The 24,405-nt window shown below is 34.9% G+C and overlaps 1 long non-coding RNA gene and 1 other non-coding gene across 2 annotated transcripts in view; both read right to left on the minus strand.

The window, feature by feature from the left end:
- The window catches only part of LOC149149391 (uncharacterized), a 210,659-nt gene that overhangs the window by 153,537 nt on the left and 32,717 nt on the right, over positions 1-24,405 (minus strand). The window lies entirely within an intron of this gene.
- TRNAW-CCA (transfer RNA tryptophan (anticodon CCA)) lies at positions 1,526-1,599 on the minus strand. Its single transcript has one exon. It is a non-coding gene; the product is annotated as a tRNA-Trp (tRNA).

The raw sequence follows: 24,405 nt of genomic DNA on the forward strand, positions 1-24,405 counted from the left end.
CTGTTTGTCGACTAAATCCCAACATAAAGAAAGAATAGGCTGTTCAGGTCCGTCCGGCGTAAGGAACCCCACTCCCTCAATCGATGTTGTACCAATAGCATAGTGGAAATTTTCGATTGGAATTAGCTTATGCATACGGGTGACTTTAGAACCGAAAAAAGGAGATAGTGCCGCTTGCAAAGGATATCAATCACTATCAATAAAACTCATCCAGAATATTATTCTTTTATATTCTTCCATTTTCATTCCGACATGACATTATGCCCTGTAGATGAACCCAGTAATTCAAATTGCACGGGATCATTGGTGCTACGCAGATGTATGTTGCTTTTCCATAGTACCGGCACAGATGGAGTTATGCCACAGACTTATTATATAGTACCTTGTATTAACGAGTAGGTGTTACTTATTAGATAAAACCAAGTGGATAGTGCAATATAACCTAGTCAATTTTAGGTATGTGAAATTACAAGTTACTCTTTTCAATAGGTGGAATTCTTTAATATCGGGCTCTACTCGCTATATAATTAATATTTTAAAAAACCTAATCCGTCTAGAGGGTCGAATGATTGGATCAATAAGATCGAGAAATGAAAGGACAAACTGGATATCATATTCTTTCTTACACCTAAACGTGAAATTCACAAAACTTTTGCTATGTCTGTGGAGAGTTTTCTTCCGGTCTAGTCTCTGGACCGATAGCTGCTGGTAAAAAGATAATGCCAGGTGATCCAATCGTACTGATTGAGAATTCATTCACCCGTAAGAAGATTACATTCGACAATTTGTGAAGGGGTTTGCCGCTATCATTAGTTGCTCGATGAATGATTTCTAGGATAATGAAGAGATTTCTACTATAGATCTCCTCTCATCCATGTCATTCATCATACATATCCTATTAGTAGATATAGGAGAATTGGTACGAATTGGGACAATTGATCTTTTGTATTCTGATCTCAAGGTTACGAAAAGAAAAATTTAGGTAATTGTCTCATGAAGATATGTATAAACCATATTTCATTCAGTCCTTCCACGCCTACTATAACTATAATTATTTATTTCGGTTTCTTATTGGCTTCTATCATTTTCACCCCTAGTCTTATTCATTAGTTCGAGCAAGATACAACTTATTCAAAATGAAGGAAGGGGAAACCCTCTCAGTTCACTATTTCAATTTCAATAATTTTGTTTATTTCCTCTATATAAAATTTCTATTCATCAGTGATTCATAGAAAATTAAGGGCACTATCCAGTATAGCTATTATCCCTACTTATTCCGTTGAATAGAAATGATGAGGCTTTGCCATCCGGAATTGTGTTAGGTCTAATTCCTATAACTTTGGTCGGATTATTCGTAACTGCATATTCACAATACCGACGTGTGATCAATTGGATATTTGATCCTGGAATATCCTCCAATTTCATTGGCCTCCTACTTTTCCTAGGAGGTCAGATTCCATTGCTCGTTCCAGTTGGAATGAATTATCGATAATTTTGAGGGTTGGATTTGATAAACAGAATTCATCACGCTCTGTAGGATTTGAACCTACGGCATCAGGTTTTGGAGACCTACGTTCTACCGAACTGAACTAAGAGCGCTTTCTTTAATATTCGGAGATGAAGGAAAAATACCTTTTGTTGATACTCTTAGAGCAAAACACTTTCGCATCTGATACGATTCAATTATTTGATGTTCCCAATCGATATCAAATGAATGATTTTTTCATTCCTTTCATTTCCATAGAAAAGAAGGGAAGGGTAGGGATGACCAGGATTTGAACTGCGACATTTTGTACCCAAAAAAACACGCTACCAAGCTGCCCTACATCCCTTCTAATCATTAGACAATGTTATTTTAATTTTTTTAATAGAATTCGAAATATGTTTCCCACATTTTTTCCACCTTCATTTCTCTTCGGTCTCGTGAGTGAAAAGACTTTATACATGTAAGGTCTATTATCTAAATATCACTATTAATTATGGTGATGAAACATCTTTTTCCTTCTATAAATAGGACCACAGCCCGGATCACATTATATAATATATTCATCAGTTCCGAGTTTTCTCTAGGATTCATAACTATACTATTGATACGGTTGAATCACTTACACATTATGATCAATAAGGAGAATTTACAATGCAAGATCTAAAGACCTATCTTTCCACAACGCCTGTGTTAGCTATTTTATGTGTCAGTTTTTTAGCCGCCCTATTGATAGAAATCAATCGTTTTTTTCCAGATGCTCTTTTTCTTTCTCTTTCCTTTTTTAATTTTTTTCTTAAAGCCAAGGGAACTTACTGTCAAACCACACATCAATGTAACGTCCTCAAACCACACATCACTGTACCGTCCTCCCAAGTGTATTAATAGACCTATGAAGTTGGAAATATTGATTCCCTTTGCCGAGGCCAACCAATATTTCCAACCTCATAGGTACATTAATAGACTAAAGGGCAGGTCGTTTATGAGTGCATGACTACCGTGAGCATCCATGTTATTTCATGACCGTTAGTTTTCCGATCCCTCCATTTTTCAGAGAAATTCAGATTGGTAGTGTGGACGATTAGACATTCATTGAGTGCCACCTTCACACCGGATTTCAAACTCAGCCACCTTCCCACAATATTTCAAACTCACCGAGGCCCAGGGTAAATTTCAAAAATTGAAATGAAATATGTGAGGGAGGTCAACATGGAAATTTTGAAAATCTGTAGGATCTCGCTTTGCTGACTTTCTTGATGGTGTTTGGCCTGCTATTTGTCACAGAGACATCAAAACTACTTTCTATTGGAAATCGCCATCACGATCATTGTTGTAAAATTATTAATGGTATCTCCATCGGTCGTCTGGCATTTAATAGCTAAGCATTTACAACTACTACTGATATATTCCAAACATCTGTAACCAGTTTTAAGGCCAGAACATTTATCTCGTATGAGGAAACCAGAGTTTTTTTATGGACAATGGCCTCTGTAGTATGTTGAAGAAGCAATGATGGAGATCTAGTGAAGACAGATCTATAAAATTGGTTTCAAGTGTCGTGTTTACCTAAAAGAAATGGTTCAATAGTATCCCCACCATGTGATTTTCCACGCAGACAATGTGAAGCGCTTGGAAACAAATGTCCTGAACCTTCCTCTGGATAACACTTCATAGCTTCAACAGGGGTAGCTGTATAATGTTATTCATCGTCCGTGTGTGGCCTCTCGACTTGAAGAATTGAAAGAGAATAACAATTCCCATTCAGAGATTATTTCGACTTCATCCATACATAGAAGCCCTGCATTGCGAGTGAGGTTGCGTATGAGGAAGGGAGATGCGAAATCATTTCTTAATTCAAACAACATTAATTTTGGAGACAAATTTGTTCGGAAAGGACTTCTTAGTTTAACGATGGGTCAACACAGCAACTCTAGGTATGCGTTTACCTCTGAATGGAAACCTAACCTTGATGTTATGCCTGAACTCAACCGTCATTAAGAAAGAAGCTAAAGTAGAATCTGTTTTCCCTGTTTTATCTGTTAAATTTTGGCTTTCTAAGCATAAATATTGTGCGAAATCTTGTGGCACAATCTTAGTTTAATTTTTGTTGTAAATTATATCATGTAAGAAGATTCATCTGCCTTGCAAATGAGTAACAATAATGTTTTATTAGAGATCGATCACTTGTTTGTAGGGAGGGGTGAATTACTCTTAACTTTACTAGTTTTGAGTCATTGTTTAAGTGTGTTTGGATGTTTAATGTGGCGGAATTATGTGAACATTCAATAACCTAACCTGATTCCAGAAATGTATTTATTGAAATGCTGATAGGATGCAAATAGGTCAAACCAGTTTTTTTTAACTTTGAGAAATTTTATTTATTTAGTTGAACCGAAAATGGGTCGCATTTCACATTTGTCAATGAAATTTTTTAAATTTTTTTGGTAGTGTCATAGAAACTGAAAATTTAATGTTATATAATAGCACTGATGTATTGTTATATATATTTAATTTAATTTCTATAAAACTACATAGAGATTTGTTGAAGAATACTTCACATGTTTTTTAAAGAATGATGATCAAAACTCGAATTTATTTTTAGAACGATGATAAAAAATGGATTTTAAATAACATGAATGAAAATTTTGCTAAATTAGTTTCCCTAGATTCCAATCAAAAACTCTAATACACCTTTTCGTATTTGAAAACTTTTTTTTTTTCAGAAAGAAAAACTGATTATATTTATATGAGGGATATAATGTTCAAAATTTACATCATGAGTACTCCCAATTAAGAGAAGCATGGGAGCATCCAGTGAAAAAGAAAAGAGGCAATGACTGATACTTTTACCAAAACATAACTTAAGCATACGAGAACCAAAAAGCATATGGTGTACAGTAAACATCGTATGGTCTACTAAAATAATTAATATAAAATATAAATCTATATATTATTGATTTAATAAATGCAAATACAAATGATAGACTCGTTAAATATTTAAACAATAATTATAATAAATAACATAGATGAAGATGTCCATCTCAATTTATAACTAAAATTTAAATATTATAAATAAACAAATCAATAAATCGATATTATAACTTATTGTTAAACACACACATGGCAGCAAGAGAATCTGAACGATAAAACATGAGAATACATTTTTATTAACAAGAGATATACATTTATAGTACATAGTTTGACGTTGGGTTCCACATCCCAAGGTCTCTTGGACTCCTTTTGTCTATTCGGCTTCCACACTAACCCATTGAGGATTAGGTGTCCAACATTCCCCCCCTTAATCCGAAGGGTTATGTATGAGTCCAAGAAAAGAGCTGTAATACAAAATGTGAAAAAAATGCATGGCAGCACTAGGCTGAATGTGCTCTTTGAAATGTTGGTATAAAGGGCGGTGGTTTAAGGATGACCACCAACACTGGAATGCTTAGTGAAGTTCCCGGGATTCTTCCAAAACTGGCAAGAAGCTGAAGTCTTCTGCTAGAGGAAGTGCTCCTATTGTTTGGAAGAGGGAAACCTTCAACCATGAAAGGGAGGTCTCACCCCACATAAAAGGGAGAACTTCAACCTAAAAAGGGAAGTCTCAACCTATGATGGTTTAAGGATGACCAACAACTCTGGAATGCTTAATGCAATTCCTAGTACTCTTCCAAAACTGGCAAGAAGCTGGAGTCTTCTGCTAGAGGAAGTGTCCCCAATTCTATTCCTGGAATTCTTCCGAAATTGGCAAGAAGCTGAAGTCTTCTGCTAGAGTAAGTGTCCTAGATTACCAACTGAAGGCATGCCTAGGGTAATATTTGTCTCTGGCTACAACTCTGAAACTGGGGTGGCAGGTTGTGGCTCAGACTCGCTTGATGTGACTTTGAAGCTTGTAGATGACCATCATTTCCCCCCCTGTTAGATACAAGGTGAGATGATGGAGAAAACTCAACTGCAAGACTGCTCAATACTCTGGAACAAGTTCTTACATGTGATTGGACTATCTTCTTAGCTGTTGATGACCATTTCCAAGAATCGATCCATCCAAGATGAATCTTTGTTCTTGCAGGACGTTTGTTTCTGAAGCATTTGTGTGAAGAATGGGTGGTTTTATGATAGTGCTTACATAGATGAAGATCAAAACACTGATCTTTCAAATGGCCAACTTGGTCACAGTGTTGGCATTTTACAATCTGTTGTTGTTGTTGTTGTTGTTGCTATGGAAGAGGGGCATAATCTGGAAAAGCTAGATGTGAACTGTCATGAAGGAATCCAGCACTCTGAAACTGAATGGGCTTTGAGTAGTCTGGAATATGAAAGAACAAGTCCTTGTCATATCCAAGACTAGTTCTGTGCTTGTTGTGGACAAGCTGTTCCCAAGGTCTGATGATGGGCTTGGGAAGTGCAGACTGAGTTTCTGCATCTGCGTGTACAATTGCTGCTTTATTGGGCACTGGATCTTAATGAACTGTAACATTATTGACTTGATTTTGATGGGTTGCAGTCTTAATGTTCTGAACAGAAATATGTTCAAAATGACTCCTCTGTTTTAATTCTTCTTGCTATAGCTAAGATTCGAGCTGCAAAAAATAAATTTTCTCTTGTGCATTGTGTAGACAGACCTGAATGTATGTGAGAGAAACTTTGCTGATTTTTAATGTATCATGAGTAGTAGACAATATGAGAGTTTTGAGGAACTCTAATACTCATTGATTCTGGCCATTTTTTTTTCAATGTCAGATTTACACCTTAAAAACTGATCACAACTACTACTCAATGCATAAAAGTAATACCCACTCACAATACACAGCAATATCCTTTATAAATGTCAGCAAACGATGAGTGTGCAACCAACAAGCACCAATTAAATAAACAGTGTATCAATGCAGCAATTAATTAAGTCACGGTTTCATTAACCATAGAAACATAATTTTGACCAGTAAAAGAACCATCAAATCAGTCACCTCGATTAGACTGTTCCTCTGGCCTGTGAGGAATTTAGAAAAATGGAATCAAGCTGTAAAGATTTATGCCTAGGTTCTTCTTGGCAGTGAGAAGCGCCTTTGTGTTTAGATCTTTGAGCAACTAGGTTTTATTCAAGACACTTGCTTTATTGAGACTGCAAAGGGTGCTATTTTGCAGCTTCTAAATTTTCCTAAGGCGATTGCAATAAGTCGCCAGTCTCTGGAAAAGCTCTTTAGGGTTCTGGACATGTATGAGAGCCTCTAAATAGCATTTTCAAATTCAACAGGATCTTCTTCTAGCCATTAAGTCAATTTTTTCAGACGAGTCCTGTGCCTTCTATATAACTAGTGTTTGATCATCCCAGCAATCCAAAAACTCACAAAACCAATGCACGGTGCATACCATGAATCCAGCATACACACTACATCATATTTCAGTTGCCTGGGCAGCGCCACCAACAGAGTTTCAAGACATACAACGCACCGTCATTGCAGCATACCATTTAGACGTAGACCTCTGAGCACATGGTCTCACAGTCATTACAATGCAGCCAACACACAATCATTTCAACGCAGCCAACATTCCAAATTCTAGTAGAGGGACAAACCTTCACAGTGTTCAATACATTAAATGCACGACCAATACAATGCAGTTAACTTGTAAATAACTTACTACTTCAACGCATTTCTCAACATTCCTCCACGAATTCGACTTCAATGCATTTCTTAGCATTCCTCCACGAATTCGACTTCAACACATTTCTTAACATTCCAATATGAACGAATCACCTTCTTGTTTATGAAGTCATTGAACATTAAATTGTGAGAAACAGAGATTACATGATAAAGAAAATGCATTGCAGCTATTGTTCTTCAACGCTACAAAATCCATGAAAAGTTGTAGCCTCCATGGAAAATGTATTTTTGGATCATACACAAAATATTAAGCATTTGAGTGGTTATTGAAGTCAAGAATAGACATCATCCTCCGCTAAAAGGAAATCCCAAGAACTTTAAGCTCTTTTAGCCATAAATACAACTAAATAAATTGCGATAATACGTTTTTTTTTTTTCAGCAACAAAATATGCACACATTCAGTAAAGTCTCGTTTCAAGAATGAGCGTGTAATGGCTATACTCATGTGACTGGATGGAAAAAAAAGGGACTGAATCTCCTTTCCACAGGGTCAATATCCTTTATATCTCTGATAACTTTGTAATGCTTGCGAGCTTATACCTTGGGATTTCAGATGAACTTCCAAATATTTAAATTGCCAGCTGAATCTAGCCGATACACATTTCCCCTTTCTCAGGAATTTCTAGAAAGTTTCCCAATTATTTCCAGATAAATCCAGTGGAGAAAATTTTCTTTACAGATGCATACATGATCAAATAAAACTTAAGACACAATTCAACACATTCAAATTCATCGCACCACAGGTTTCAAATTCAACACACTACAGGTTTCAAATTCAACACATTCAACTCGCATTCATCGAAGCAACATTCTTCGTTCCAGCATGGAGGCAACTGATGCGCACCAGTCCAAAGCTCGCTTCCACTTGTTATCAGGTCTCAGAATATCAAATCCTTTGAACATGTTCAGTATACTTAAAACAACAACTATATAACCAACACTGTGATGATATACATTCTAGTACCTTTGAAACTTGTGCTCTTTCTTTGGCCTTAGGAGCAATGCAAAGACCTGCAATGTTCCGAATGCAAAAATTGCAATTTTGAGGCTTTGATGGCAGTGTTAAACAAATATGGGACAGCGTTAAACAGAATATGGGAGCAGCGTTAAAGCTGATGGTAGAACTATCACGCAGTTAGGATTATGAGATTGGAATGGGGGATTCACCTCATAAGTATTACAGAAGGTTATGAAATGGCTTCAAAGTTAGCAGTAGAGCATTTGGATCACGTTTCACAGAAGTTTGAGTTTAGATTGAACAATATTGAATCTATGGTTCGTATCCGGCAGGTCGGATCAGAGAATATATGGAATATGACAGACAATGGCAGACAACGGTTATGGCAGAGAGCCCACAAAGTGTAGAAAGGAAAGGAAAGGAAGGAATATGACGCAAAATGAGGAATAAAAAGATCAATTTTGACAAGAAGATACGACATTAATTAATGCTGTCAAGAAGGTTGTTGGACTAGAAAAATCTGACCAATTTAGAGGCATATTTGATAGGTGTGGAAAAGAACTCAACAAGATTCATGCTGAAAGGTCAGCTCCATAGGCATGTGGCAAGGAAAATGGACAGATACCCTGTGAAATCTGCTTAGTAATGAAATAGGTACGTATGTACATAGTAAAATTCTCTATAAGGTGGCAATTCTTATCAACTCTGATTAGGAGAAAGGTAGAACTGACATGTATATAGAGACCACAAAACAAGTGGCTCAAATTGGAGCAGGACCAGCAATCGCCCACTCTGATATCATGTTATTTACACACATGGGAGCAAGAGAATCTGAAGGATAAAACATGAGAGTACATTTTTATTAACAAGAGATATACATTTATAGTACATAGTTTGACCGTTGGGTTCCACATCCCAAGGTCTCTTGGACTCCTTTTGTCTATTCGGCTTCCACACTAACCCATTGAGGATTAGGTGTCCAACACTTATAAATAGATTAATAATTAAAATTTATGACATTTTTTATCAAGATTATGAATTAAGTTCTTGAGGTCTAATTAAGAGATGAAATGACTCTCTTCAAAACATTTTTTTGTCAATTTTATTGAAAATTCAATACAGTTTAAAAAAAATCATTTTATTAAGTTGCTTATTTTGCATAGAGGCTTTTAGGGTGCCAAATTCATTTATGCATTCAAAATTTTATATTAAATAATAAGAAATCACATTTCTATTAGTAATTTTATTGTAAATTTCGGCCAAAAATTCATTTCTTCTATTAGTTAGACTATGGTAAATTAAGTTTAAGACAATATTTTGTTTTTTTTTTTTTTTTCAAGCATAGATTTTAGCAATTAGAAATTTATAATTAAAATAAAATAATAATGTAATGTAGCCTCATCACAAAAGAAAATAGCGTGTAAATGAAACAAATGAATTAATGTTACGCTACATAATATTTAATAAACATACAAATAAAATTCACAATTTATTATTATTACTATACGTGAAACACTCGTTTGTTTGTTTTTATTATGCTACACCCATGCTATAATTTTCATGGTTAATATTAAGTGTATTTAAATTGATTTGATATAATGTTCTAACCACTTACTCTCCTAAGTACACCCTTACCCGGGCTATCAATGCCCAACACTGATGCATGATTTAGAGGCTTCCTACTTGCTTCGTGTGGCGGTCTGTGCATTAAGTGTCCAAGGCGGTCAATGGTGGATCCATTCCTTGGGATTCTCACCTCATAAAAGAATGTCACTGGTCAAATAAATGGTTTAGTGGATGTGTGGAGGTTAGTGAAAAACCACCACCTTTTCGTTTGCGACCCACCTCGCCCATTCTGTTTGACTATCGCCTCTCTCCTTCTCTCTGCAATTGAGCAAGGGTCTATGTTGGACTACATCATCTGATGCTCTAATGGGGTTTTATGCACCTGTAACAAATTGTACGTCACACAAATGATGACAGAGGCACATAGCGAACCTATTTGCTCGTTGCAATTCGCAAGGTGTATTCTCTTTTTTAAATTGTTTGATTATTACAGGTTACGGGCTGAGCCAACACCTAATTATTTATTCTTTTGTTTAATTTGTGCAAGACCAATGAGGGATTTACCTCATCTTTCAGAGACGAAACCTTTCATGTTCTTGGCCCTCAAAATTTTGGTAAGATGTTTTCCTCTCCCCTTCATCTCTAGCTATTGTCATCTACTTTTCATTGTTTTGTTATGCCATGCTCACTAAGTAATGGGTTCACTCACTAATTTTTTTTCCATTTCTTTTCCCTCTATAGGTAAGTTGGATGAGATACCTGCCCTGGACTACTTGGAATCCTTAGAATGCAATCAACATAACTATCAGCTTAAATGCTCATGTGTGGTGATACTTAATTCTGGGTTTTACTCCCTTCTCAGCCATGATATTAAGGAACAAGGTTTCCATCTTTTAAGTGCATCGAGTGTAACATAATTGGGCACATGTACACTATTTTTTGTTTTTCGGTTACAATTTCTTTTCTTTTTCCAACTTTCAAGCCAGAAGAGGCATCTGACACAAGATTCAATTTTAAGGGTTTTCGAATGAGGGTTAATAGATACTTGATTGAGTATCACCCTCTTTGCACTAATTTTATTTGAATATAAACCTTAGGTATTTATTGTGCACCCATCATTTCTCTGAATTTTATCGAAATTAACATATACAATATTTTTATCTATTAAAATAGTTTGTTTTTCGTAATATGAGTTATATCCGAGTTTACTGTTGTTGAGAATTCCTGAGAATGGTTCATTTATCCCTGTAAAACATACAAATGGTATTGTCCAGAGATAGGGATTTCAACCTCGCTACAGGACTAATCCATCCCTGAATTTTGCATTTACAAGTCTCATTTTCATTTTTGTTAATATGTGTTTTATATACAATGAACAATTTGCGTTGTGGCTAGAGTAATCTATGGTATAGGTCTTATTCATGTTTTCTTTGCATGCATACATAATATTTCAATCAATACAACATTTCACAAATACTTTGCTCAAGTATACACACACACACAAATATATATATATATATATATCTTCGATTTCCTTGCCTATTTTTTGTCTTTTTTGACTCATAAATTACCATGCCTTTTTTTAAAAGAGTGAAATTCACAAATTCAAACACATTGATTCCATGTAAATTTCGACAGAGACTCATATATATTTCCATAAACAGTGTTTAACATGCATGTTATGGATAATTATCTATAGGGCCACACAATGAGTTACATATCATAGGAAAATGGGGTACACGACCCAACCTACGAGTACTAGATTCGGTCCTAGTGCACCCTCCCCTCCCCCCCGAGCCAATCTCACTCTCAAAAACAGGAAAAAAAAACAACAATTTTGCTTAAGGAAGACTTGGTCATAATCAACTCCAGTCACTGGCATTCAAAGAGTATTATTGCCAAACCACTCTAGATCTCTCATTAATGATGTGCCCAACACTTGTTCCAGTGTCTTCTAGGCTTAATTTTCTCTCTCCCATTTTTCCTCCTTTTGCCTCGGTTTCCCCAAACCCTTTTGGCCTCCTTCTTTCTCAAAGGTTGGTTGCTAACCATCAGCCTTAACTGTTTATTTTTCTTTAACTACCTCAGTGTGAGATCTTCTCTTGCATCCAAACATTACAGTGACCTCTAACTAATTTTTGTTTTGTAAAATTTGAAAATATATATTTTATTATATGTTCATATATATATACATACATACATACATACAATACATACATACATACATACATACATACATACATACATACATACATACATACATACATACATACATACATATATATATATATATATATATATATATATATATATATATATATATATATATATAATGTGTCCATAATTATTTAATTAAGTCGCCTTCCATATTTGCTAAAGTAAAACAAGTAAATTCTTAAAGTTACCCTAGTGAGCGAGGGGCGTTACATCTCCTCCCCCTCAGGAATAACACCTTCCTCCGTGTTTCCTTGCATCCAAAACAAGCCTCAATATGTTTCCTGGATGGCTTTCTCGTCTTCTAAGGTAGCCTCCTTCAGGCTAAAGCACTACAATTGCACCTTAACGCGAGGGATAACTCATTTACACAATGTTGTTTCTCTTTGATCCAGAATATGCATGGGATCAACTAGAAATTCCGAGTCTCATTTGACCTACAATCAAAATACCAAATATTATTACCACTCATAATGATTGGTTAATCCATATTTTAACATAATTTGGTTGTATTACCTATAAATTTTTCCATTGTATTATATGTCTACGGTCATGTATATATTTATTTAATAAACAGACATGGAATAAATTATGTACACGTATATCACCAAGTAGAGCTAACCAATAGGCTACTTGATCAATCCAAGCAATAATTTAGAAGGGGCCACAAAACCAAGGGCCTAAATTATAGCTACCACTTCATTTACGAAAGTTACACATATATAAAGGATATATGCATATATTGTTGGGTTGTGTTATATTCTTTCCATGTAGTTAACAGGGGTTTGAAGGGCACCTGTAACCCCACTTTATGGGGTTTGGGGCAGCGCCTCGGAAAATTTTGGTTTTGGACCCTATGTTAGGTTGGGCGGACCCACCTATGGTTTTATGCATGATTTTCGCACATGTTTTTGGACGCGATGGTTTTCGGTCCATGGTATTGGACACGATTGTTTTCGGTCCATGGTATTGGATGCTTCGGCATGTATAAATATGTATTGTAACATTGAAAGGAACATAATGAAAAATCAAGCTGGTAGTCCCAGTTTTGGGATCCAGGGGAAATCTCTGTGTATATGTGTTTTATGTGTTATGATCTCACATTGTTTATTTTTTGTGTTTTAGAATTCGTATGTAGGTAATTTCTGTACGGGGTTAAAACCTACATTTGGTATCAGAGTTGTTTTGGCTTCAAGGGGACGCCTTTGTTGCTGAGGGGTTTCGCTCGGGCCTGTGGTAGACCCTGTTCAGTGGGAGATCTGCGAGATCGATTCTGGTGGTGAAAGAAGATGGCGAGTAGTGGAAAGATAGAGATCGATAAATTTAATGGTCAGAGTTTTGAGTTATGGAAACTCAAGATGGAGGATCTATTGGTGGATAAAGACCAGTGGATCGTGGTAGATTCGGGTACTAAACCAACGGGAGTGTCTGATGAAGAATGGAAGAAGTTGGATCAGAAGGTAAAGAGCACAATATGATTATGTGTCCAAGATTCAGTATTGCTGAATGTATTAGGGGAAGCTACGACGAAGGCTTTGTGGGACAAGTTAGGGACTTTGTACCAATCTAAGTCTCTGGTGAATAAACTGTTCTTGCGGAAAAAGTTGTATAACTTGAGGAAGAAAGATGGAGACTCGGTGACAGAGCATCTGAATGCATTTAATACTGTGGTAAGTCAGTTAGCATCTGTTGATATTAAAATTTAAGATGAAGATAAGTGTATCAGTTTGTTGTGTTCTCTACTAGATTCGTGGGATAGTCTGGTTATTGTAATAGGTAGCAATGCAACTGCCTTGCATTTTGATGAAATAGTCTTATCCTTTCTAATGGAGGAGATGAGACGAAAAAAATATGGAGAGCCAAAATGGTGATTCCTTGTCTGTACGAGGGCGGACCCAGAACAGAAACAAAAATAAGTCATCGAGTGGGATAAATCTAAAGGGAGATCTAAATCTCCAAGAAAACCTGTAAAGGTGGTGTGCTGGAAATGTGGAAAGGAAGGGCACTACAAAAGGGACTGTAAATCTAAAGCTCCTGACAAAGGAAATGGATCTAATGAGGCTCCTTCTGCAGAGGCGAAAACCACCTGAGATAAAGGTGGGGATGTGTACTTGGCTTCTTCAAGTACACATGTAGATCATGAGGCATGGTTGATTGAGTCAGGTGCATCCTTTCACTCCACTCCCCATAGAGAGTGGTTCTGTGAGTATGAGAAATATGAAGGTGGTGATGTCTTCTTGGGGGATGATAGGAAGGCTAGAATCGTTGATCGCAGAAAATTAAAGTTGAAGTTGGAAGGTAGAAGGGTTAGAACACTTCCAGGTGTTCTACATATTCCTGCATTAGCCAAAAATCTTATTTCTGTTAGCAAACTGGATGATGCAGGTGTAAAAACAATGTTCGAGAAGGATACCTGCAAGATGGTTCGGGGAGCACTGGTATTGATGCGGGGAGTTCGGATTGGAACTCTGTACAAGCTGCAAGGTAGCACTGTTATTGATGGTGTAATAGTTATGTGGTTCCTGAAAGTGGAGCATAAAATCTAGTGGTCTCTGGAGAGAAGACCATGCTGTAGCATAAAAGGCTTGGACATATTGGAGAAAAGGGCCTTCAGATACTTCATGGTAAAGGTATGGTAGAAGGTATGAGTAATAGCTCTTTGGATTTTGATTTCTGTGAAAATTGTGTATATGGGAAGCAAAATCGGGTGAGTTTCCCCTCTGATAGTAAGAGGGCGAAACAAATATTAGAACTTGTGCACAGTGACGTGTTTGGACCTGTGAAGGTTCCATCACTGGGTAAGTCTATGTACTATGTATCATTTATAGATGACTTCTCAAGGAATACATGGATATATTTCCTTAAGAAGAAGTCTGAAGTCTTTGACAGGTTTAAAGAATTTAAGGCTCTGGTGGAAAACCAGACAGAGAAGAAGATAAAGGTGTTGAGGACAGATAACGGTGGAGCGTTTTGCAGTAAGGAATTTTAAGAATTCTGTAAGAAGTGTGGTATAGCACAGCAGAGGACTACTCCATATACACCTCAGCAAAATGGAGTTGCAAAAAGAATGAATAAGACATTGATGGAAAGGGCAAGAAGCATGCTCAGTGGTGTCGGTTAGGATAGGAATTTTGGGTAGAGGCAGTGGATACTACATGTTACCTAGTCAAAAGGTCACCTTCATCAACGTTCGAGGATAAGACTCCATAAGAGGTATGGACTAGTAAGAAACCCTCTCTTTCACATCTGAGGGTATTTGGATGTGATGCATATGTACATGTTCCAAAGGAGAAACGAACCAAGTTGGATAGTAAATCTGAAAAGTGCATCTTTATTGGGTATAAGGATGGTTTAAAAGGCTATAAGCTTTGGAACCCAGTCACACGTAAGGTTGTATATGCACAACTTCTATATATGTGCTTCTTTAATAAATGTGCATATCTCGAAGTTACGTATATATAGTACATGTACACATACAAAATATATGTGCATATACCAAAGATATGCGCATATACGGAAGATATGCGCATATATAAAAATTTCACACATACAAAACATATGTGCATGTACAGAAGTTGTGCATAAATGGAGACTCTCGTATATGCATACTACAGAATTTACGCACAACTTCTGTATGTGCATAGCTTTTGTATTGGTGCATATATGGAAGTTGTACATATACAAAAGTTGCACATATACCAAATATATGTACATATATAAAAGTTGCATCTATACAAAAGATATGTACTTATACGAAAGATGTGCACATCTTCCGTATATGTGCAACTTCCATATATATGCATATAAAGAACTTATACAAAACTTCAACCTCTTTGTATACACAAGCTGTGTATATGCGCATGTATTCCATATATGTGCACCTTATATATATGCACACATCTTCCTTATATGCGTAACTTTCATCTATGCACATATACAATAGTTTATGGTGGGAAAGAAGTATAAGCCTCAACATGAAACTACCATAGGAAGATGCCATGAAGACCTTATGATTATAAAATAATACATCATCTTATAAAAAATCACGAGAGTCTAGGGCAACAGGGGATTAGAAATTGTTTCTCTGAAATTTCGTCTTCATTTTGACCTTTTTTTTCTTCAGCTTCATCTACTTCTTTTTCCTCTTGCTTTAGATTTTATTGTATAAATTAAGATTTGTCTTGATCACCAGTATTTGCATATACTTCTTGTGAATCTTTTGATATTATTGGTTCGCCATGTGGAAAGTCTTGGCAAGCTTAGGCACTTATGTTTTTCTCCCTTCCACCGATTTTTTCAGTTATTTAGCAGTTGCACTGCCTTTTCTCTTATCATCATATTTACGAATTGCCTCTCGATGTCTCGGTATTTGATCGTCTTGTGCAACCCCTATTTTTTCCTAAATCGAATCTTGTTGTCCTAACAACGTCTTTTCCTTTGACTATGATGAGAATGAGATTAACTCAGACAAATTACAGAAACACACACATAAAACCCAGAGACACAATATTGACGGAAAAAGGCTGAAGCCTCATGTATTCTCTCACTCTCATTCTTACATCAAAATAATTGAAATAGTGTTACAAATAAATAGATGAGAGACAGTGTTCTCAAGATAGTGCGTGCTATCTTAGGCACCTTTGGTTGAGATAATTTCTCCTTTGGTTGAGATAATTTCTCACCAGACACACCAATATAGGAGTTACCTAAACTAACTCTTATCTTAGAGGAACAACCCAAGAGTTAGGCACAAATTCCTAACTTGGAATATTTAATTAATTTATTTATTTTTGGATTTATTATTGTTTTATGAGAGAGTCTAGCATTCCCCCCCTCAATGATAAATCCAAAAACGAGAACCATCTTCCAAGTTCTCATGTTGATCCTCAAAAAGATTGCCTGAAAAAACCGCCAAAACTAGATGCTGGAAAAAACTCAAATCTGAAGAGAACATGAATCAGCTGCATGCTTGATTCATCTCTGAAGGACGCTTGACAACTCCATCATGTGCCAAGCCGCAAAAGGATCCAACTGTCCTTTTCTTGAAAACAACATTCGGTGTCCACTGACACAATTTGATGATGATTGTCCACTGGCTGAAGATGTTGAAAAACAACTCAATGTCGCTTTTGCTATGATGAAAGCTGCTCACTGCTGCTTTGGCTGTCGATCACCCACTGGCGAATTTGCTGATGCTCACTGCTGATGATAAATGCCCACTGGCTGATGAAGATGCCCACTGGCTGCTTCGCTGATGTTGTCGAGACTTTCAGTCTGACAACCACTTGTCAATTTCATTGACATTTTCCCCCCTTTGTCAGTTGAAAGGAGAGACAATCTTCTCCAAAATACATTTGAACTCGCCCCCTTCAGGTGTAGGAGAGTTTCACTATTGTACTCCCTCATTCAACTGCATGAGAGTACCATCATCTGTTCACTGCTGGCTGCACTATGTAAGATTGTAGTCGGTTGTAGAACTGAGACAACCGTTTGACTGTGGATGACCATTCCCAAGGATCAATCCAGTCATAATGTATCTTCAATCTGCCTGATATTTGGTGGTTGCGACATTTTGCTGAGGAATGATTGGGCTTGCCACAATGGCAACACAGATGGAGATCAAAACACTGATCTTCCAAATGACTGGCTCTTTGACAATGAGAGCATTTCGGTTGAACATGAACTTCAGGTTGCATGCAATTTCGTTTGTCTACAACTGTCTCAGAACCTGCTGAGATGAGTGGTTCAAGAAATCCTGCACTCACGAATTGAATTGGCTTGGAATAATCTGGGATATGTAAGTTGGTGTCATCAGTGACATATCCTAAGCCTCGTCGATTCTTGTTATTTTGAATCTCTTCCCAGGGCTTGATGATGGGTTTGGAAGAAATTTGCTCATGAACAACTTCGACACTTGAAGTTGTTGGGATGAATGATTTATCATCTGATGGTTCAAAGACTTGAAAGTATCACTCTTTTCTTGCAATTCATTCCTTTGAAGTTGGGACTCAAGCTGAAGAAACTCAATGGTTTCATGCGTTTGTTGTAGATGCCGTGAAAGATCAGCAAGAGTTTCTTTGCTGACGTGCACCATGTCTTCATCACTGGAGATGATCAAAGTGTGAAGAATGTTTAATAATTGAATATGCTGCGCCATCTGAACTTGCTCACTTGAAGTCAGGCTCTCTTGTCGAAGATGCCGTGCTTTGAACTGTTGCACTTGATATTGTTACTTGGATGACAGGCTCGCTTGCTATGGGACTTGAATGGCACACTCGCTTGAGTTGTTGCTTATTGTACCTGCTGAGAACACTTGCTAGAACTTTCTGGAATTCACGCTTGCTTGCAGGAGATGTAAACTTGTGTCTTATTTGTTTGAGAATGAAAATTCGTGAATTCAATAGAGTCTGCTTAAAGGAAGGGTGTCGAACACTGTCGAAAATGCACCCAAAAAGCTTACAATGATTTCAATGATTCACTACAATGACTCACATAAAACAAGGAATTCACTTGTCTTAATTTGACTAAGTTGAAGAGAATGGACGTGCTTGACTTCTAATCAAATCAAAGCGTGGGTGTCGGTTTCAACCGAGAATGCACCCGTATAATTCAATTGGAATTTGATTCACAAGTTCTTAAATTTGTTTGCAAGAATGTTGATGTAGACTTTGCTTTGAAATAGTGAAGTTTACAAATTCATTAACTTGATTGAATTTGCTTGTTGAAGTAGAATGTCGATGTTGAAAACTTTGATGAGTTGTTGTATGTGTGGAGCTTAATTATCCTTCCTTGCAACTATTTCGATATAGGTGTTGTGCTTGCTGGCATTGTATTTTATGTGTGCATGAAATGAGATCATTTATGTGTCAAAACTAGACACAAATCATAAGCAAAAAAACATGAAGCATGCACCATCATCAACTCACTCTTCGTGTACCTAAGATCCCCTTATTCAATTTCGGGCGGATCTAGGACACATCAACACCAAAAAAATGATATCTTTATTAAACTTTGGAGTACATAATTGCCCAGCTTCACAACATCTTCATGGAATCAGAATCTTAGAACTTTTTGAAAGAAAAAATGTCTTCAAAAGATTACCTAGACTCACTCACTCTCAAGATCTCTTTCTCAAAGTAAAATATTACTTTGGATTACAAAAATTTCTCTCAAAAAATTCCACTTATCACTCCAAATACAAAACACTTCTTACTTCTCACTCCAAAAAACTTATCACTCCAAAATAACATTTGGCTAAGGCAAAATGTGAAGTTTACACCCTTAATGTCAACTATAATGAATATGAAGATAGCACAATTATGAAGAAAAGCAATGGCCCCTTGCAAACAAATTGGCCTCCAATCAAAGATTTATCACAACTCATGAGAAGCAAGGCTTTGAAAGACAATAAATGGGACTTAAACAATCATCTATTAATGAGAGAGAGCTGAAAATGGGTCGGTCAATCTTGTTTTGCTTTGTCACCACGCGTCCCAGCGGACGAGGCCGGCAAGGGCGCCAACCATCCCAGCATTCATGGATGTCGTTGGCTCCAGATGTTTGTAATCAGATACCGTGTCACTGAATTGAATGTTGAATCTGGAAAACGTGTCTGAACTGTCTCTGCAATTAACCACACAACGCTATTGTAGAATCAAATCATTATAAAAGTATATTCCGTTCGGAAAAGAAATTTGATTAGCCAGCCTGTAGCAGCCCTTAAAGAGCGGGAGTTTTTGGATCCATTCCTTCGGAAGAGAAATTTGCACAGAAGAGAGGTACGAGTTCTATTTACAGGCCTCTCATTTTATTTTCTGGAGGTTAGTTTCATAATTTGGGTATTTTAGTTGCTTTGGATCAGAGGTTCTGAATCAGGGATCATCATTTGGACAAAACCCCAACGCCAGATCTGGATAGCTCGATTACTTCACAATCTCACAGTACATTTGGCTCGACGTCTGCTGTAAGATCATGTGACCAGAGAGAGTATCGCGTGACTCTATGCAGTCGGTCATAAATTAGACTTTGAAACGATACAGGAGGCAAGTCAATGCTTTACGGTCACGGAAATTGCCTCTTATATAAAGGACCGGACGCCGTTGATTGCAGGCTTACGGTGCTTCCTTTCTCTCCCCCTCTAATTTTCCTTTCTCCACAGCAGGGGGGCATTAGTAAAGGGCCCTGTGTTTGGTTGATTGCAGTGCTGTCTGTTCCCCTTTAAAAGCGGAAACATGCGCGCAGATCGATCTGATTGGTTGAATTGGAGGGTTGAGAAGTTGTGAGAAATAGACACATTTCTGCTGGTAGAAGTTTAGAACCAGGGTGTTTTTTGGCTGCTGTGCAGAAGATGAAATTCAAAATGCAGCTGATGGTGCAACACCGATTATGGTAAATGGAAATTTTCAAGGAAATGATGAAGTTTACGAAAATGCAAACACAGCTCTGATTGATAACTTTCCGCAATTCATTTTCATCATTCGATATACCTCAACAGGCTTGAATCCAGTTTGAAGACATCTAATTCATACTTTTAACATTTTTTTTAAGCTCTCATAACAAAATAAGGAATTCATGAAATCAACACAGCCAGCATAAATATTGACACAGATTTTATTTTTCACACAGAATGTTCATGGAGACTTATCTTTCACGCAGGTTGTCATCAGTGGTTTGCCACGCTTTCACTCTTATGCAAACACTGGTTGGCTCCTCCTTTTTTTGCTGGTTCCTGCACGGTACTGCAATGCTAGCTACACACTGGTGGCTATACGCATGTTGTCACCCCAGTGCTGGATAGGCCGCTAGGGATATATGCTGAGGGCCATGGGAGGCCAGGCCACGGACTGATCGAATTGTGCTAAGCTTAATTTAAGTGACACAGCTGTAAATTTAGATCTGTAACCGTGTGCTCTAATACCACATGATGAGAATGAGATTAACTCAGACACATTACAGAAACACACACATAAAACCCAGAGACACAATATTGACGGAAAAAGGCTGAAGCCTCATGTATTCTCTCACTCTCATTCTTACATCAAAATAATTGAAATAGTGTTACAAATAAATAGATGAGAGACAATGTTCTCAAGATAGTGCGTGCTATCTTAGACACCTTTGGTTGAGATAATTTCTCCTTTGGTTGAGATAATTTCTCACCAGACACACCAATATAGGAGTTACCTAAACTAACTCCTATCTTAGAGGAACAACCCAAGAGTTAGGCACAAATTCCTAACTTGGAATATTTAATTAATTAATTTATTTTTGGATTTATTATTGTTTTATGAGAGAGTCTAACAGACTATTTAGATTGAACCCGTTTTCCACTCGCAGGAATGGAATCACGTTTTCGTTCGTCAAAGATGTGACACAAAGGAAAGGATATATACAATGTTTGATCCCTAAACATGGCCATGATGCACCCATCATTATTCATGTTCTGAGATGCCAATAACCTTTCTGAATCTTTTCGTTTTCTCCATTCTTTCTCCCACCTTCACCTTTTCCTCGGTTTCCTTCACACCACGTTCTTCGTTGATGATGATATTTCCCCAGCTATCCACGAGCACTTTCACGTTCTCTTTTCTAAAGCGTGCAAAGATAAATAATTGATTCAATTATCTCAAAAACTACTTTATGAACACATAGAAGTAACACACTATACATTTCATAAAAGTAGAAGAAATGGTATAACTATACATATCGCTCAAAATCACGTACTCGAGACATCAACAATGATGATGCAAGCATCAAAAGTCTCGTCCATATATACAGCCTAAAAATGCAAATGAAAGTGAAATAATTCAACTTAACAATAATCTATCTCCGTCATCTTATTTTATAATAGAAATTTAATGAACAAAAATTAATATATTGGAGAAATATAAAATATGAAACCATAGATAATAACTAATCAATCAAATAGATATCCACTATTCGCTATAACCAAACCATGGGAAATAAATCAAATCTAATAACTAAAAATAAATGGTTTCTTAAATTATAGACTCAAATTATATTTATATATATTATTTAATTTAAGAAAAATCATAATTTAATCATATTTTTAAAATTAATTAATATTAATAAAAAATAACCAATATTAATATAGGGTGGTTAAATTTAGCAAATATTAAATTTATTATAGAAATTCCATGTATGAGATATTAATATAATTAATATAAATATAAATCTATATATTAAGTATTTAATAAATGCAAAAACAAAAGATAGACTCATAAAATATAATAATAATATAATAATATATATATATATATATATATATATATATATATATATATATATATGCAAATAGAACATTAAATATTTTAACAATAATTATGACAAATAATATAGATGAAGATTTCCATCTCAATTTAAAATATTTTTATTTTTATTTTTTTTAACTATAAAATTTATATATATATATATCTATATATATATATATATATATATTTTGAAATTTCTAACTTAAATTATTATTAATATATTATAAATTATTTTAATTTATAAAAAAAAATTTTAGCAAACAAAGCACTAATATGATCCATGAGTTGAATATATGCCAGGCTAAAAACTATTTCAAAGGGGAAGTGGGGCCTCCAAAGCTTAGTTAAATGATTAATGAGTATTTTATTTAACTCCTATTTATATAATTTTGTTAGTGTATCACTAGTTTCCTTATTTTTTAAAAGAGATTTATTATTTTTTTCTTTTTATGATACTTTATATTTGTAATAATTTTATTTTTGATTTGTTATATTTGGAGGCTCTTTCCAAATCTAGCAGAGTGGAAATATTGAAATATCATGTTTAATATTCTGACTAAATCAAATTATATTAAAATAAAAATAAAATCAAAACTCAACAATAATAGTTATCAATAAAACATTTTTCATTAGATGAAATTACATAACGCTAAAAAAAAAACATAAAATTAATAATTACAATTATAATTATAGTTATATTTGTAATTAATAATTAAAACAACTTATATCCATTTTAACTTTTGATCCATCAAGATCTAAGAAAGATCATATTTGATCCCTCTAAGCTCTTGGTAGATGGAAGTTATGTTGTATTAAGCTATTTTTCTTAAATAGATTTATTAGTTTTTCATTTTACAATAATTTATAATATTTAATAGTTTCATTTTTTATTTATTGCATTAAGAGATGCAACCAAATTTGGTAGAGATGTTCTAATATCATGTTTAACATCTTTCATTCATAGATATAGAAAAAACAACCAAAGTTTCTTTTTTCTTTAATAAGTTATACCAACTTCAAATGTGTTTAATTTATATGCCTACACTAGTAGACATCATAAACCATAATAAAATATTACTCATAACAACTTTTTCTATCTGATAAAAACATATTATTATTCTATTATTTCATGTTTATTTAGCTTTACAAATTTGTCAATTTATTTGTTATATATATATATATATATATATTAATTTCTTTAAAATAACAAAATAGAATAAAACAATAAGATTCCAATCTTGAAAATAAATTTTTTAAATTCTTATTTTTAAAATACATGCATTTTTTTCATTTTTATTATAAATATTATCTATTTTTTAATTATAAAAAAAGTAAATGTCATATTAACACAGCTTAATATTTATAATCTAAATAAAAAAATTAATTATGTGAAAGCTCTTAAAACATGCACTAATACTAAGATTCATAATTCCATAGCTAAATTTAATTTATTACCATATACAGAAATTTTAAAATTTAATACTGTTATTTAGTGATCATATAAATATTTCATAATTGATTATTTAGTTCAGATCATTTACATAACTATCTCTACAATATCTCCATAATATCTTAATAAATCATCATTTCTAACATCTCTAATTTGTTTTCATCTTTTATCCTTACATAAACATCTAAAACTTCTTAAATTTTTGCCACTTTCAACCTATGTTTTTGGCATCTTTAATTGTTTTTTTTGGATTATGAGTGAACTCATTATATTTTGAATATCACTATTTTTCTATAATGTAGTCATATTTAATTACTATTGAAAACTTGATAGTCTCATTTTAAAATATTTCATAATAATGTATTATTTTTATTAATTATTATTTTAATTTTTAATTAAAAAAATAATTTGAGGGTGTCCAATTCATTTATGCATTCAAAACTATATTGTAAACAATAAGAAATCACAATTTTGCTAGAAATTGTATCTTAGTATTTGAGCCTAGTTCACCTATTATTTGGACTATGCCAAATGACGTTTAAGATAATATTTTTATTTTTACTTTTTGCAAATTTAAATTTTAGAAATTAGAAATTAATAATTAAAAGAAAATAATAAATAAATATTTATTATATTTATTTTCAAAATTTTCAACATAAACTAATATTAATATATTTTACTTTATTTTAATTTATAAAAATATTTTTTAGCAACTAATATTACCCCACTAAAGAACTGTACCACGCGCGCACCCTCTGCTAGGTCATTCAACCATGTGTTTGCCTTAGCCTTCGACTCTCCGCCA

This window comes from Pinus tabuliformis, chromosome 9 (genome assembly GCF_031772625.1).
Source record: "Pinus tabuliformis cultivar Carrire ecotype Pingquan chromosome 9, CPIR1, whole genome shotgun sequence".
Lineage (NCBI taxonomy): Eukaryota > Viridiplantae > Streptophyta > Pinopsida > Pinales > Pinaceae > Pinus > Pinus tabuliformis.